Source organism: Pelophylax lessonae (genome assembly GCF_965119305.1).
Source record: "Pelophylax lessonae genome assembly, chromosome: 7".
NCBI lineage: Eukaryota > Metazoa > Chordata > Amphibia > Anura > Ranidae > Pelophylax > Pelophylax lessonae.
The window spans coordinates 199875447-199892739 of NC_138774.1; positions in this window are offsets into that span (position 1 = coordinate 199875447).

Sequence of the window (17293 nt, forward strand, 5' to 3'; positions counted from 1 at the left end):
CTCAATTGTATATACACGTTAGAACGATCCAAAGTTTAGTTCCCCATTGTATATCATATTAGTGCAGCGCTAAAAACAACTAAAATAATAAGTATGTCATATTGGTCATGGGTGCAGTGAAGAAAAACAAGACCAAAAAAAAGGAGAAAGAAAGTCCATAGGAGTCATGAATCCCAAAAATGGATCTTAGATGGAAGGTAATAATCCAAAAGGAGGTTGAGTCCCAAGGTTTGGTGAGCAGGAGGAAGACACCCGTGGTAGGTAAATAAGAGATGGCTGCTTACCAGAGGGAGTGGGCCCCCAACTTAATGGACAGGCCACAAAAGCTATGAAAATAAACCACTCAGGGTAAACTCTTTCCTCCACACACATAGGCAGAGATGTATAGTAACGAAGTAGAACTACTTAAGTACTGTACTTAAGTACCGAAATGCGGTATCTGTACTTTCCTAGAGTAGAATTTTTTTCTCCTACTTCTACTTTTACTTCACTACATTTTTTCGATGATTTCGATACTTCTACTCAAGTATTTTTTTTTTGTGCTGCATAGTTACTCGTTACTTTTAAAAAAATTACCACTGCCAGAACAGTAGATGGCAGGTTGCATAAAGCTCAAAAAAATGTGTATAATGTCATTTGTAAATCAGCGCATACGAAAATAAAGGCTGTGTATAATAAAAGCTGCTATACCAAATCTTTCCAATAAAAAGAAAATATGAAACAAACAAATAAATGGTGCTACAGCGCTTAAAGTGCATCAAGAAACTACTAACAAACACAGGTTAATCATTTGAATAAATCATTTGAAATAATAAAAACAATATGATGTTCATACTTTTGACTTCTTTCTTTAATAACTACATAACACAGTACTTGTACTTCTACTTTCAGTACTTGAGTAGAAATTTTTTTTCAAAACTACTGGTACTTTTTACTTTTAGTACTTAAGTAGCAAATTTTTTGAAAAAACTACTTGCAATACTTAAGTAAAAAAAATGTTGAATACTTTAGTACTTCTACTTAAGTAACTTTTTCTGCGAGCACTTCCACTTCTACTCAAGTAATTTTTTGATCGAGCACTTGTACTTTTACTCAAGTAGAAATTTCGAGTACTTTATACAAGTCTGCACATAGGGATATGGACCACTTGTAACCACTCTTGACATTCCAAGGTACAACACACTGCAGCAGTAAGGCTCATATACAGCTCTGGTGTAAAGTGTTAACCCTTTTAGATGTTTCTAGGGAGAAGGTGTCCTAGCTGGAATCAGGAAGAAGGACACAGCAGATAACACTACTGCTTCAGATGCCCACATCCAAGATAGCCATGCCCAGACAGCGTTTTTTAAAAGGGATGCCTGAAATCTGACTTCTGGAAAAATTGGTGAGCCAATCACACAAGCTGGAAATTATGTTTCTGGGATGTGGTCAGTACATATTCTGTGTACAGAACATCTCCAGGTATATAGTAGCCATATTGCATCGCATTTTCAAAAAATTACAGCGACTGCAGGTTGAAAAGGAAAGCCCACTAGGATGAACAAAAACAAAACTACATGTGTGTACCAGCCTTAAGACTGTCCAGAAATTCTTAAAATCAGCTAGGACACCTTCTCCCTAGAAACATCTAAAAGGGTTAACACTTTACACCGGAGCTGTATATGAGCCTTACTGCTGCAGTGTGTTGTACCTTGGAATGTCAAGATTGGTTACAAGCGGTCCATATCCCTATGTGTGTGGAGGAAAGAGTTTACCCTGAGTGGTTTATTTCCATAGCCTTTGTGGCCTGTCCATTAAGTTGGGGGCCCACTCCCTCTGGTAAGCAGCCATCTCTTATTTACCTACCACGGGTGTCTTCCTCCTGCTCACCAAACCTTGGGACTCAACCTCCTTTTGGATTATTACCTTCCATCTAAGATCCATTTTTGGGATTCATGACTCCTATGGACTTTCTTTCTCCTTTTTTTTGGTCTTGTTTTTCTTCACTGCACCCATGACCAATATGACATACTTATTATTTTAGTTGTTTTTAGCGCTGCACTAATTTGATATACATTACTGTTTGGATTTCTATAGGTCCAGTGTTTCAGCTGCTAACATTTAATACCTACTTATCATTACTTTTCAATATTTAGCGCAGGTTTCCCCCCTTGATTGTATTTAGTTCCCCATTGAAGAGTAAATGACGGCAAGAATCAGCCTTTAGGTACATCCTCTAGCCACAGGGGAGTGGTGGAAAAGCTGAACCCACACTATGAATGAGTCCACTATCCCAAACCTGCAAGGGTAGCGTAGATGTAAGGCAATTCAGCTGAACTAAATGCTTTTGCTCATCAATTGAAACGAATTTTCTTTAATCTGCATGGTTGTGTTGGCAATGGAAGTTTTCAAATACTCCTCTGATGTTGATAGAGGTGCTTTTTCAGGCATTAAACCAGTTTGATTGAGATGCACCAATTTACTTATAAATTGGTTCAATTGGGTAGTTCAAATTTTTACCAGATTTTTAACGTTAGTTGTTAGCAATCCTTTAGATTGTAAGATCTTGTGAGAAAGGCCTCCAAACCTTCTTGTCAACTGTATTATCTTCCTTTATTTTGTAAAGCACTGAACAAACTGTTTGCTCTATATAAATTCTGTAAAATATTAATAATAGAAGGGTCTACAGGATTAACAGTGTTAGGGATCCTTTCCACGCTTGGGGAGAACAATTATCAATGCCTCAAAAATTTGGGAAGCTCTCCCCAGAGGTGGTCCTATTGGATCTTAGCAGCAGATGAAGTACATGGATAGAGGAATAGTGCTTTTAAAATCGATGGGTAAGCCAACTAAACCTGGTGCTTTATTATTTTGGAAGGAATTTACAATTTCTTCTATTGTTTTTTCTTTTTTTTAATTCTTCTTTTAAGGTATACAACATGACAATGTAGTACCACATGACAAAAAGAAAGATGTCTGTAAGTTTGTGAATGATCTGTAGGACTTGTTGCCAGAAAAGGCGAAGCTTTGGACAGTACGAGAATATATGGATTAGTGTGCCAGTCTGGGCGCCACATCGCATGGGTCCGATACCAGTGCGTAAAGATTTTAAATGTAATCCCCTTGTATTTACTGCAAAGGAAAGACCTGTGTGCAAATAGGAGTAACCAGTTATTTTGGTCTTCCGAGAATGTAGTGTTAAGGTCTCTTTCCCTTTTGCGTAATATGGAGGGTCATGCTGGGATGTAATTGCAAGCAAGATACCATAAGAAGAGGAGAGAGATTTCTGTAAGGGCTCATCTTCCAGACAAAGGTCCTAAAATGAAGTAGGCGGAAACAGGTGGTACTTGGAAGGGACCAGAGGAAATTAGATAGTTGCCAAATTTTCCACCTGCCTAGGCCAGAAGAGTTAAGCGCTCCATATAAGACAGATTACCTGACCCATCCTGAAGAACCCAGAAAAGCTTTATCAGAGATACCCGGAACAAAGTCTGGGTGGCCCAATTTCTTCTATTGTAAGTAGTGTTGAGCGAACACAGACTGTATTATTCGGGTCTGTACCGGATAATTGGATTTTTGTTACCCGGACACGGACCCGAAAACTTTACTGTATGTTCGGGTTTAAAATCCGTGTTCGGTAATTTTATTTCCTGTATGTAATGGCGCGGTTTTAATGGCGGGCTTTCAACAGCCAATCAACAAGCGTTTAACTGGTGTGCCATAGAAGCCATCACAGCCATGCCTACTAATGGCATGGCTGTGATTGGCCAGCTGAAGCATGTGACCCAGGTCTTTATAAGCTAGAGACACAGCGCGCTGTGCGTCAGTCTGCTCTAGTGTAGGGAGAATGCACACACAACGTTGCTGGCTGCTGCTGATTAGGGACAGACAGGGAAAAAAAACATTGTGCCCAAAAAGAATGCAGGGACAGGTCGGAGTGTAGGCAGGGAAAGATATTTGAGCATTTTAGGGACAGGCTGGAGAGAGTAGGCAGGGAGAGATTAGGAGAAACAGGACAGAACAATCGTGCGTTAGCGATCTACATCGATTTTGCTGTGTGGTGGGTGGTGCAGTGAACGATCTTTTTGCCCTCACTTGAGCCCACTGAGGAGGAGGAGGAGGAGGGAGAAAAAAAATATTTTTATCAGTCTGTTGTGTGCAGCGTTCAGCTATATTTTACTACAGAGTGCTGTTCTAATCTTGCCATGCTCTTAACTACATTTTGCTGCCATTTGCAGCACTCTAGCCCTTTCCATTGGTTTTTTAGAGCCATTTTAGTGCCTGAAAGTTCGGGCCCCCATTGACTTCAATGGGGTTCGGTGTCCGGGTAAAGTTCGGAAAAAGTCCGGGTCACGGACCCAGACTTTTTTTTCAAGTTCGGCCGAACCCGCCGAACACGGACATCCAGGTGTCCGCTCAACTCTAATTGTAAGTGGGGAGCTCATTAATGTTCTTTTGCCAGAATTCAGCTTTTCAAGTGTAAGATACAATAGGTATATTTCATCCTCAAATTGACTGGGCACCTAGGATGAGATGTAGAGTGCTTGGTAAAAATAACATAATGCTTGGTTAACATCATGGAAGGTGGTTTTAAGATTGCAGGCTTCCTTTTGATTTTAGGTTTTAGAAAGAAAAGCCTGCATTTTACTTGTTTTCTCTCCTTGCTCATAGATTTTCTGTTTGGAGAAAAGAGCTTTATAATATACATTGTGCTGGGCACTAGCACTAAGCCAAGTTTGCATAGAATTAATGGTAGGAATACAGATATACTTTTGCCTGGTGTTTACTAACTAGAGCAAACACTCCTTCTCATTTGTAAATGCATGCTTAGTTATAGCAACTGTATTCACCAAAGTATTTCTGGCAAATGCCTTTAAAAATGGCCATACACTAGCAGAATTTTGTGGAAAACTTTCACTTGAAGAATATTTGTTATTTTTACCTATTGTCAGTGGAGTTAAACTGATGTTTGTTTTTGACCGCAGTGATGAGAAAATTCAAAAGAGCAGAATGGAATGTTTTCCCGAGTTTATAAAAGACCACTCACAACAAAACTGAATGTTAAAAGCAAACCTTTTAAGTACCTTTGAACCACATTTATCATGTCATTGAATGTACTGATGAGACTTTTCATACTAATGGAGAGTAGGTTAAAGGTAAGTGCTTACTTTTTTAAAAGTGTCTCGCCTACCCCTAGCGTTGGTGGTCAGGTACTTTGGCTGGCTTTTTTGTGTTTCACCTACAGCAGCCCCCTTTCCTAAAAGTTAAGCAGGCCTACCGGTACTCAGTTGCCCCCAGATCTTATGCACTATGCTATAATGCCTGGCTACCATGCCAGGGCAGGCGCAAGCTACAGTGCCTTGCAAAAGTTTTCACCTCCGCCGGCATTTTTCGTGTTTTGTTGCCTCACAACTTGGAATTACCATGGATTGTTTGAGGGTTTGCATCATTTAATTTACATAACATGCCCACAACTTTAAAGATGTTTTTTTTTTTTTTTATTGTGAAGCAAACAACAAATAGGACAAAATAACAGAAAAAGTCAATGTGCATAACTATTCACCCCCCTAAAGTCAATACTTTGTAGAGCCGCCTTTTGTGGCAATCACAGCTCCAAGTCGCTTTGGATAAGTCTCTATGAGCTTGCCATATTTTGCCACTGGGATTTTTGCCCATTCCTCCTTGCAAAACTACTCCAGCTCGTTAAAATTGGATGGTTTGCATTTGTGAACAGCAATCTTTAAGTCTGACCACATATTTTCTATTGGATTGAGGTCTGGGCTTTGACTAGGCCATTCCAACATTTACATGTTTCCCCTTAAACCACTCAAGTGTTGCTTTAGCAGTGTGTTTGGGGTCATTGTCCTGCTGGAAAGTGAACCTCCATCCTAGCCTCAAATCACCCACAGAGTGGTACAGGTTTTGCTAAAGAATGTCCCAGTATTTAGCACCATCAATCTTTTCCTCAACTCTGGCCAGATTCCCAGTCCTGGCTGCTGGTGTTCTTTGGGTGATGTGATGTGTTGGGTTTGCTCCAGACATAGCGTTTTCTTTGATGTCCGAAGAGTTCAATTTTAGTCTCATCAGACCAGAGTGCCTTCCTCCATACATTTTGGGAGTCTCCCACATGCCTTTTTGCAAACTCAAAAGTGCCATTTTGTTTTTTGCTGAAAGTAATGGGTTTCTTCTGGCCACTCTATGGAGCGTATGGCTTATTGTCCTCCTATGTACAGATACTCCAGTCTCTGCTGTGGAACAATGCAGCTCCTCCGGGGTTACCTTAGGTCTCTGTGCTGCCTCTCTGATTAATGCCCTCCTTGCCCGGACCGTGAGTTTTGGTGGGCGGCCGTCTCTTGGCAGGTTTGCTGTTGTGCCATGTTCTTTCCATTTGTTTATGATAGATTTGATGGTGCTCCTGGGGATCATCAAAGATTTGGATATTTTTTTTATAACCTAACCCTGACTTGTACTTCTCAACAACATTGTCCCTTACTTGTTTGGAGAGTTCCTTGCTCTTCATGGCAGTGTTTGGTTAGTGGTGCTTCTTGCTTAGGTGTTTCAGCCTCTGGGGCCTTTTAAAAAAGGTGTGTATATGTAATGACAGATCATATGACACTTAGATTGCACACAGGTGGACATCATTTCACTAATAATGTGACTTCTGAAGGTAATTGGTTGCACCAGAGCTTTTTATGGGCTTCATAACAAAGGGGGTGAATACATACATACATAATTCTATTACTAAAAATAGTTTTATGTATATATTTTTCTCATTTCACTTCACCAACCTAGACTATTGTGTTCTGATCCATCACATAAAGTTCGTATTAACAAAACATTGAACTTAAGGCAGTAATGTAACAAAATAGGTAAAAATTTAAGGGGGTGAGTACTTTTGCAAGGCACTGTAAGCACAACAAACAAACAGGTACTTGCGGTTGGTAGACAGGCAGAGTGATCCAATGGCAGTTTGGGTTCAGGGCAGGTATATTCAGAAAATGTCATGATCAAATCCATGGTCAAAAACAGGCTGAGCTCAGAGAGTATTCCAAAGTCCAATCCGAGGTTGGTAACAAGGGAAACCAAACTAGCTGACAGGGCAGGGATCAGGTGAAGGTAAAGATCAAGGCATGGGATTAATGCAGGTAAACAGGGAGCTTGAAGCACATGTTTCAAAAACAATCACAAGCATGGCACTAAGGGTCTGGAAGGCTTAAAACACATTTTGTCTTCACCCAGAGGCTGTGTCTACATCAATTACCCTGCAGGTGGACCATCAGACAAGGAGATTGCAGCTCAGCCAAAACCAGCTGCCAGGGAACAGGAGTGTTACACACTTCTGAAATGCAATATTGAGAATAAGAAGAACGATATGCCCATACTATTCATCCTTTGTGCAAAACCAACACCTTGTGAGGTGAGTTTCTTGAAAAGGGTTTTGATATATACAGTATGCCAGTACAGTAGACCTCTTAATTTACAGTATTCACTGAGCCCCTGTATGTTTCAACTCATTATAATTAAACACTTATTTATATACTGGTGTAGTTGGGAAGCAGACGGGGGAAGCACAGACAGTTGTTTGAATGCCAAGACAGTACATATGTAATCTTAACATACTGTTCGTAATCTTACAAAACAAAACAACCAAAATCAAACACTATGCTGTGCAGAGATATCGAGACTAGCTTTCACCCAAAACCAGAACTTGTAATGTGTCAACCGGAAATTGGGTATTTTGACACACGTGGTTATGAATAAATTAAATAACTGCGCTAACCTCTGGTAAATGGGGGTTGTGTAACCCCGCTGTTAAATTGGCTCCAATATATATAGGTATGGCTGAGCTCCTATCCTTAAAGCACCCATAAAGTGTACATAGTGTTCAAGTAATATTGGGTGTGCATTATATCCGACTGATACCAAAAAACTGTGAAAAACTGATAGATACCAATATAAAAATGTAACCATCAATCTACTGTATAAACATTATCCATGAAGTTCATAATATAAATATTATAAAATACATATATAAACCCTATGCCGATAAATTAAAGTCCATGCATAGATAGTTTCAAAATATCCAAAATAGGCTTAATATTTTACAAAAAGTTCATAATACTGTACTGAAGAAGAAGAAAGTGCAGTTGTGCAAAAAAGTCCTTTCAGTGCTATGCTATGCTGAAATAGTAGTGGTGTGACCCCTCACTGATCACCTCGAGTGCTGAATGGTAAGATAGCTCACTTACCAGATGCCGTGGATTCCTGTTGGCATACGCCGACAAGAATCAATCTGCGCTTGGTCTTTTAGCTCCAGGTTCCTATATAATGGCAAGGGTCCACTGGATATGGCTTGTATTCCAAGATATAAAAGACACAGGCTCCTCCTCTGGGTAAGGCTTATAGCTCAAGATATAAAAAGCAGAGAGCTCCTCATCGTGCGGAATGTTAAAAACTCCTTTATTTTAAAAAGTCTTCACACGAACATCAATAGTATTAAAAAACACTCCAAATAATTGTTAAAACCACTCCAAACAAAAGTGCACTCCTGTGTTTAAATGTCACTCCAAGACGTGGGCAAGCTAAAACTGTATAAAAAAGATTACCGCTCCTGCCCTTTGCTGGACACTTCACAGCCTCACGGCTACTATACCGTGTCTGTATGTGAATTTGCCGTACCCGGAAGTGGGATCTCGGTGTGCGGTTCACCAGCGGGCTCAGAGCGAGGCAGCGTGCGTACCAACTTGATGCGTTTCGTCAGAGATATGACGTCTTCGGAAGTCCAAGTAAGTAAAACGGTCGAAGAGCCACCCACGACAGAGGAACATATGGGGAGATGCACATCAGACTAAAGTTATATCATTCGCTTTATAAGATGGGTTACGGCACAGAGCCACAATGCCTTAGATGTAAAAGAGACCACGGTGACTTAGTCCATCAACTATGGCGATGTCCCAAACTACACCTCTATTGGAGACAGGTTATAGACACATTAAATATGGTGTTTAGGTTAAATATCCCACAGGACTATAAATGCTGTCTCTTGAATAGTCTAGAGGGTGTTATTGAGGATAAGAATTCTAGGACAGCAGTGGAAAGGGCTCTTTTCCATGCCTGTAGAATGCTCTTATTAATGTGGAAATCCCCAGATCTTCCCTCACATAAGTCTTGGGTGTCAGCAGTGGGAAATGCGTTACTCCTGGAACGCCATATCTTTACAAGACGTGGTTGCCTGGGTACATTTGAAAAGCTATAGGAATTGTGGTTAGATACTCCTGGACTCAGCCCTCGGGAACTGTTATACCAAGGATTGTTTATGTGCCCAAACAGACCATAAACATTTAAGGGTTACTTCAGCCACCTGTACTGTATATAAATAACTACATATTTGGTGGGATGGTGGCATGATTGGACAGTGCTGGTTTATTCTTTGATATAACTGCGAGGATATGGATATATATTGATGTTACTGTCTCTGTCATCAATACTCTTGGATATGTAAATGGAAGCACTTTGTTATTTTACTGTATTGTGTTGGACTGCTATGATACCTATTTAATACAATAAACATTTTTCTGATTTAAAAAAAGTTATGTCATTAATGCCGACTTCCAGGTTGTGCTAATCCAGACTGGGCATTATCATATACAGTGGGTACATGATAAGTAAACACCACAGGTGAATCAGTGTAACTGATGCAAATTAGTTCTCCTTTTAATGGGAAATGTATGGAGCAGCATATGAAGGCAACATAAATAGTGGCAGAGACGAGGCAGACACAAGTACTCAACTGTACAAAATAGTGGCAACCACCCCAACTTATAACTGGCCTTTGCAGTAAGCTGCACTTGGAAGGGCAACACACATCACAAACAAGCAAAGATTTCCCAGCACACTTACCAGGTAGCCTATAAGAAAACCAAATTGACCCTGTCTAACAACATTAAAAACAGAGTTTTGTTTGCACACAAGACGCAGTGCCTACTTCAAGGCTCCTCTGTGTACTGTGGTCCTAACTCTATAATTTTCAGAGTCTCCCATGTTAGAGCACATATAGCAGTGGATAGATTAAGGGTAGGTTTGCAAAGGCTAGCTTATAGCTTGGAGTGGTTTCCACTTTTTGTAGTTTGTTAAATTTTATGCCATTCAGCCGCTATTGTGCTCTTGCTTGGTGACCTGCGCTTCTTAGTGCCTTTAAGGAAGGGTGGGCACCTTTGAGGCAAACCTGCCCTTAATCTATTCACTGCTATGTGTTTCAGGTTGGGAGACTCTAAAATATAATGTTAGGATGGCAGTACATAGAGGAGTCTTGACATAGGCCAGTGATGACAAACCTTGGCACCCCGGATGTTTTGGAACTACATTTCCCATGATGCTCAGCTACACCTCAGAGTGCATGAGCATCATGGGAAATGTAGTTCCAAAACATCTGGGGTGCCAAGGTTTGCCATAACTGACATAGGCATTACGCATATATTTGTAAATGTACTGTATGAATTGTTAGACAGGGTCAATTTGGTTTTCTTGCAGGCTAGCTGGTAAGTGTGCTGGAAATTCTTTGTTTGTTTGTGGGATGCAAGTACTCACTGTACCCTTTGCTAATCTGGTAGATTGGTCCTTGGTTCAGCAGTAGTGAGTTAATTATTTTGCTGCAATCCACAAATGATAGAGGTAAAACATGGTGTATTGTATTTACTTTTCTTTACCGTTCTCCTTGCAGATTGGAAACTAGAGCACGGGACAGTTCTCGCAGGTAAGGGAACCATTCCACATGAAGGGATGTGACATTGTCCCTGTAGTTGAGCAGATTCAGGATGAATATGTAAATCAAAAATAATCAGCGCAAGCCCACATTAAACAGAAAAAAAGAATCAATCAAAATTCTTGTGCACAAGGCTGCAAACAATCAGTGCCAAACACAAAAACACCTGTTTTTCCCATCACCGCCTCGCTGCCTGTGGTCTCCAGGAATCGACGTGATGACGTGCAGGCTCCTCCCCGTACGCGTTGCGTCATAGACTTCGTCTATGACGCCCCGCTGACGAAGTCTATGATGCAATGCGTACGGGGGAGGAGCCTGCACGTCATCACGTCGATTCCTGGAGACCACAGGCAGCGTTTGATGCTATGATAAGTCCGCACTGCTGAAGTGCTTTGAAATGTAAGTGCGATTTCACCATTTATGATTTAATAAATAGCCTTAAAATCAGAGAGCAGTAGATCTTGCTTTTATTTTTCCACACCGATGCCATATAAACCTGGAGGGACTATCAGGAGGCGGTGATGGGAAGGCAAACCAGACTGCAGTGATTATCCCAGAGTGTGTATTGACTCTCAGGAGTCTGTTCCTAAGGTGAGCTGCTAATCTGTCACTAGTCACTAGGAGCACCTGGAGTGAAGCATGCAGCACTTTTGATCACGTTTGTGGATGAAGATTTTTTGATTTTCTTTCAGTCACTATTTTCACTGAGGATTGGGACTATTAATATTATTGATTTTATAATCACGGCTCAGAAATTGATTTATCACTTTAGTATCACAGTTGATGGACTGATTTAGAGTTATTGTGATAACATTTTGTACACCAAACATATTTATTTATTTATTTATCTCCAATATTATTTTCTTTAAGATTCAGGATGAAGACCTAGGAGGTGCCCTGGGGGAAAATGGAGATTGATAGAGACCCTACGTGACCTCTCTATGATAAAGGCTGATGAGTACACCTCCCCACCACACAGAAGGGTCAGCAGGGATTCTGCAAAAACTTGGGGCTTTGACCCTCTACACTCACTGGGAGAACCACCATTCGGAGATTAGATCTATGAAAATGTTTTTCTTGAATCTCATTTTTTTCCAAGAAGCACGTCCAATTGTTGCAATGCCTGACTGGTATTCGTGGCTACTGGTTGACAGGAATACTCTAGCTGATTGATACGAGACTCTATCTCGGTCACGCACCTATGTAGATTCTCAAAGTCCTGATGAAGCAGAGAGACATTAAGTTTATTGTCATCAATGTTTAAAGTGAGACTTGACTGGAAGAGACAGCCTCTAGGATTTCTGATATGAACCCAGCAATAGTGAGGCTTTATGATGGCAAAGCCTCTGCCTCATCAGGCTGCGATAGCTGTTCTGTAGTTTGGAGAGAATCGCCATCTTGATTATCTCTGCAGAAAGGTTCTATTTTTCCCACTGTTCCTTTTGGGGGGTCCTATGGATGAGGGATGAGGTTTAGAATTTCAGAACAATAGAATCGCAATAAAAGAAGCCCAGATAGCAGTTTCAGGATAAGCTTATCGGATATTCAAGTGTGGCGCTCATAACCTGCACCTCTCACTTCATAACCAACTAAGCTCCATCCCATTCTAAAATATATTTATGATTTTTTTTTTATGCCAACATAACTAGGTTAAGTGTTATTTTTGCTATCTGCTCATTCAGTGTTAATTATTTGGGATTTCATCAGCAATCTGTTGCATTAAAAAGCAATTTTATAAAGTGTCATTTATCCTTTAGCAGGGTTTGTGCATTGTAAAGTAATTCTCCATCCTACAATAACAATTAGCAGCCCTTATGTACAGCCACCTGTGCAACTGGTCTTTCCTTTGCTTTGGTTGTTCATGTTCAGACTACGACTGCTGAATGGACCCACATAACCTGCATGACACAACGCTGTACCTGACTCATTGGCTCCCTGTTCTTTGTGACTAATGATATGGGCCTGCTTTAAATCTCCCAGCCCCAGGCTACAATTTTCACTAAACAGAGAAGAAAGGATTAAAAGCTGCATGCTGCCGGTCCCTACTTTGTTTATAGTCCTAACAATCTGGTTTGAATCAAAGATGAAACATATTGAGTATCACAAGTTAACGTCTTCACAGCCGGCCGGCACACGAGGTGGAACTTTCTCCTGTGATTTAGGGAGTTTGTGTTCTGTGTAGTATGGACAGCACAAGGCATATCTTATTCCCAATGTTGGTTAAATCCATTACGCGGGGTGAAGGAATTTGCTTTCCTTGTTGTAGAAACAACAGCTGTATTTAGATTTGAACAAAACATTTAGTTTTTCTTTCGTTGCCTAAGAATTGGTTCTTTGGCCAAGAAGAGTCAAATGCTAAAGAGTACCTGTAGCTTTTACGTAAAGAGACAGCTGCTTTGCAACCAAAAAGGCTTTATATAACTGCAAACATATCTGCTGAATGTAGACACACTGGCATGCACTGAAGGGGTAAAATTCCACCCACAGCTCCCAGGTTTTCTAGGAATCAAAAGTTATTGTTCCATATGTGACTTTTAGCTCCATCCTTTGGTAAAATGTAATGTTGTAGCAAGACCCTAAGAACCCATTCACGCTTACGCACTGCGGTAACTCAGTTTGCCTTTTTTTTTTTAGGATATCTTCCAAATTGATGTATTTTTACTCTCCATTAAAGCACGCCTGTGCGCAAACTATGTGCATTAAGGTGTTAACTATTCTTAACAAGCAAAAAAAGTGAAAAAGAATTTCACCGAGCGCTCATTCACCTTTGCAGATAGATGCACTGTGTAGTAAATCAACCTCAAAGGTCACAGCAGAAACTCTGATATCAGAAGTCAGGTTTCAGTCAGTTTCTAACAGTTGACAAACACCTGCTGTTTGTTTATAATAGAAGGCTGTCAGGCTGCTAAGATTCTGCTGCTTGAGAAAAAAGGAGGAAAGGAAACTTTTTCTGTTGTGAAATTGTGAAGATAATTTTCTTCTCCATAAAGCATACAGCTATAGAGGCCACTCAAGGCTTGATTTATGGTGGTTTGTTGTTTGTTTAGAATGTGCAAATAATTTAATATGCCACATCTGGGCACAAAGCCCAACTCCAAGTTCTGTGCTTTCCCTTTACAAAGGTCTCTCTCTCCCCCCTCCCCCCCTTTAGGGACCTCCAGTGGTATTTTATGTTTATTTACTTGTACATCTTTTTCTGATGTCCTTTGGCTGGTCATGTGACATGCTGGGTCCTCATTTTCCTCAGTCTTATCTCAGTGGTGGGTGGCACTGATGTGATGACATCGGCACTATTCCCTGCATCAGTATAATGTAAATGCAGGGCACCATGCTCAGGAAGTGGGGCAGGGATGCCCTGCATTCAATGGCTTTTATCATTGTTTCAGATTGAGTGACGTTGAGTGAAAATAATTCCAAATTACAGGACATCTTGTGGCAAAGAAGAGGTACTGTGAGGGACAGCTCAGCTCTGGAGTAAAGTTTAGTATTTAGATCGGAGTTTGTTTGTTTTTTTTACAACACCTACATTAAGAGCCCATTCACACAGGGGCGACACGACTTGCCGGAGCGACGCTGTGCACCGCGACCTCGGCGCGACATGCACGGACTTCATATCATTGAAGTCAATGCAAGTCGCCTCCAGGTCGCCCCAAAGTAGTACAGGACCCTTTTTCTAAGTCGGAGCGACTTGTGTCGCTCCTATTAGAACGGGTCCTGTGCTAATCAATGGCAGGCGACCCACCGCGACTTATCAGGTGACCAAGTCGCCTGACAAGTCGCGCTAGTGTGAATGGGGACTAAGTGTCATTTAAAAAAAAATAATTAGCTGGGAGTTGGTCTTTAAGGATTTTCTTGTGTGGCAAGCCCTTTCTGTAATTTGTGGATCTTACTGGTAAAAAAAAAAAAAGTGTGGCATAGTACTTTGAAGACCTAGAGGGAGAAAATTGGTGTTTTCAGTTTCTACTGGGCAGTGAGTATATGAGAAGGTTCTATGGAGTCATACTCCATACATATGATGCTGTTGGCTGTGCCTCCTTCTGTTGAGTCATTGCAAAGCAAATTTCTCTTAAAAAAGTTTTGCAGTGGAAACCTTGATCATGATGTCAGATTGATACTGAACATTCATAAACAAATATTGTAAAGTAGAGAAATGTAAATCACCCCCTAACACACAATAAAGGATACCTAGTCTAGAAGTAGCGCAGTTACTTGAGTAGGGGAAAGACTTTGACTAAGGCCTCAGAAGTCAAGAGTGTAGCTGATTGGGATCAGTGGAGAAGTAGATGGGGTCCAAAGAACCTTGGCCTCAGCCAACTTGGAGGCCTTTGAGTCAGGAATTAGAAGTTCCCCCAGGAGAGGGATCGGTGATCTATTGTTTGCATATGAAAGATGCCAATGGAATGCCCAAAAACCTAAGTTGTAGAGATGTCTTTTCTGAAAATCTGCAGAGTCTCTAGAGGAGAACTTCAAATGCATGAGGCTAGTGAGGTCCTGTCCATGATGAAGGAAAGAATAAAGAGTCATACCAGGAGGTGAGTTTGGTCCAAGGGTTTCTGAGACTCATCTTGAGAGCGGCACTAAGGTACCTGGGGAATAAAAAAAAATCTGGAGACAAATTCCCACTCTGGTAGTGTGATTGCTACCTAGAGAAGGCTTGACCATTCCCCCATAAACCAACATCCTTGCAGAACAGTTGCTGCATGAAAATCAGTGAGAGAACAAACCATCTAGAAAATATTTTAATCAGTAAGGCAGTAGTTAAAGACTAATGCCTCGTACACACGCAACGATTATCGGCCGACCGATCGGCCGTCTTTTGTCCAGAGTTGTGTTTTGTTGGTTGGAATGTGCCTAGACTGCACACAATTTTTTTCGGCCAACAAAAATCAACTTTAGAAGTGATGTCATGTGCTGGTTTACTTTCCGTGTGTTTTTTCTTCTTTGAACATGGCCAGTCTTGCTCATCAGATTTTTGTCTGCCGAAATCTGTACTGACTGAAGGAAAATCGGCTGTTGTATTGACGGCCAACAAAAATTTTATAGCCTGCACACCAGATTTTTTTCGGACGAAAAGTCGGAGTCGGTTGTGGACAGCATCATACTAACAAGCCGAAAATCGGCCGATCGGACGTTGGCCGAAAATTCACGGCCAACTATCGACGCGTGTGTACGAGGCATAACAGTACACCGACAGAAGAGCTGTGAAGAAGCAAAGGTTTTATAAACTATCATTGTTAAAATGATTTAAAATGAAAGCATTTGCATGTATTTTTAAACAAATGTATTCAGCCAATTTGAAAAAAATAATGTGGCATTTGTAATCTTTTTATGGTTTTGTCCTGACTGGTGTTTTATGTATACACAATGGAACTCTGTACGTTTGGGGTTTTTTCTTTTTTAAAAGAAAATTTTAGGCACTCTATTTATTTCCATCCGGCCGAAGATTCACAAGGCCGCACATCAGGAGCAATTGAGTTTGACCACTGCTGTAGAGGCATAATGGCAGACCCCCTAAGTCTGACGTTATCGATCTCTTTTTATCCCATTATGCACCTCTTTCTTGCTCTCCCTTCTTTCTTTTCTACCTCTTTCGTCTCTCCACCGCTCACCTCTCCTCCTCCTCCTCATCTCCCACTTTTGCCTTCTCTTTAACAGAATCTAAAGCAGCTTAAATGAGGCACTTAAACTCCGGTGTTTAAATCCCTCTTATTATCTTAACCATTTAAGAGTGAAATCTCCATGTAATTTCAATTTAAACTCATTACTACCAGCTGCATTGACTAACCCCTCCACCCTGCACAGCAATAAGGAGATGGGATTTTATAGAGCGCTCGTAAGCCATCTGCACAGCAAAGTAAGGCGCACACACACACACACATGCACTCACACATTTACACGCGCAACTACCCCCCTTCCCCAACCCAACATAACTCACAAGTGCTTTTTATTTGAACACATTTAAAATGTTCCTTTAATGGAGAGAGCGATGTACAGATAATGAATCTTTAGTATTCAGCGGACACTTTTGCTGGCTGAGCAAATAATACGCTTTGACAATGGGCCGTCGAATTGACATGGATATAATTTGCGGTAATTTCCTGCTCGTTTTTCCATGGCTCTAATGACAGGGGTTTGACAGAGCGGGATTTAAGGCTTGTCAGAAGAAAGGAGAGAATTTAGCCTGAGCTGGGGTGCAAGTTGGCTCTAACCAGCCGAGGCACGTACACTGCGAGGGGAGGGAGGGGTGAACAGACCGCCAGCCGTCCATAATCATACTCCGTCAAAAATTATTTTTTTTGTTACTGTTGTGTCAGGCTCGTCATTAAGGCTTCGTTGACACCAGTGAGGTGCTAGTATTAAGACCACAGATATTTCTCTTCTCTGTGTGAGAGACCAGAGGACTCTGACTTATTTTAGTTGTTAGATTATACTAAAAGGGATTTTCCACTTTACCTATATATTTTCGAATCTCCTAACGACTCACCCAAAAATGACGCACACTTTGTTAACATTTCTTACCCTCGATATGGGAAGGATCGACCTTGTTTCACA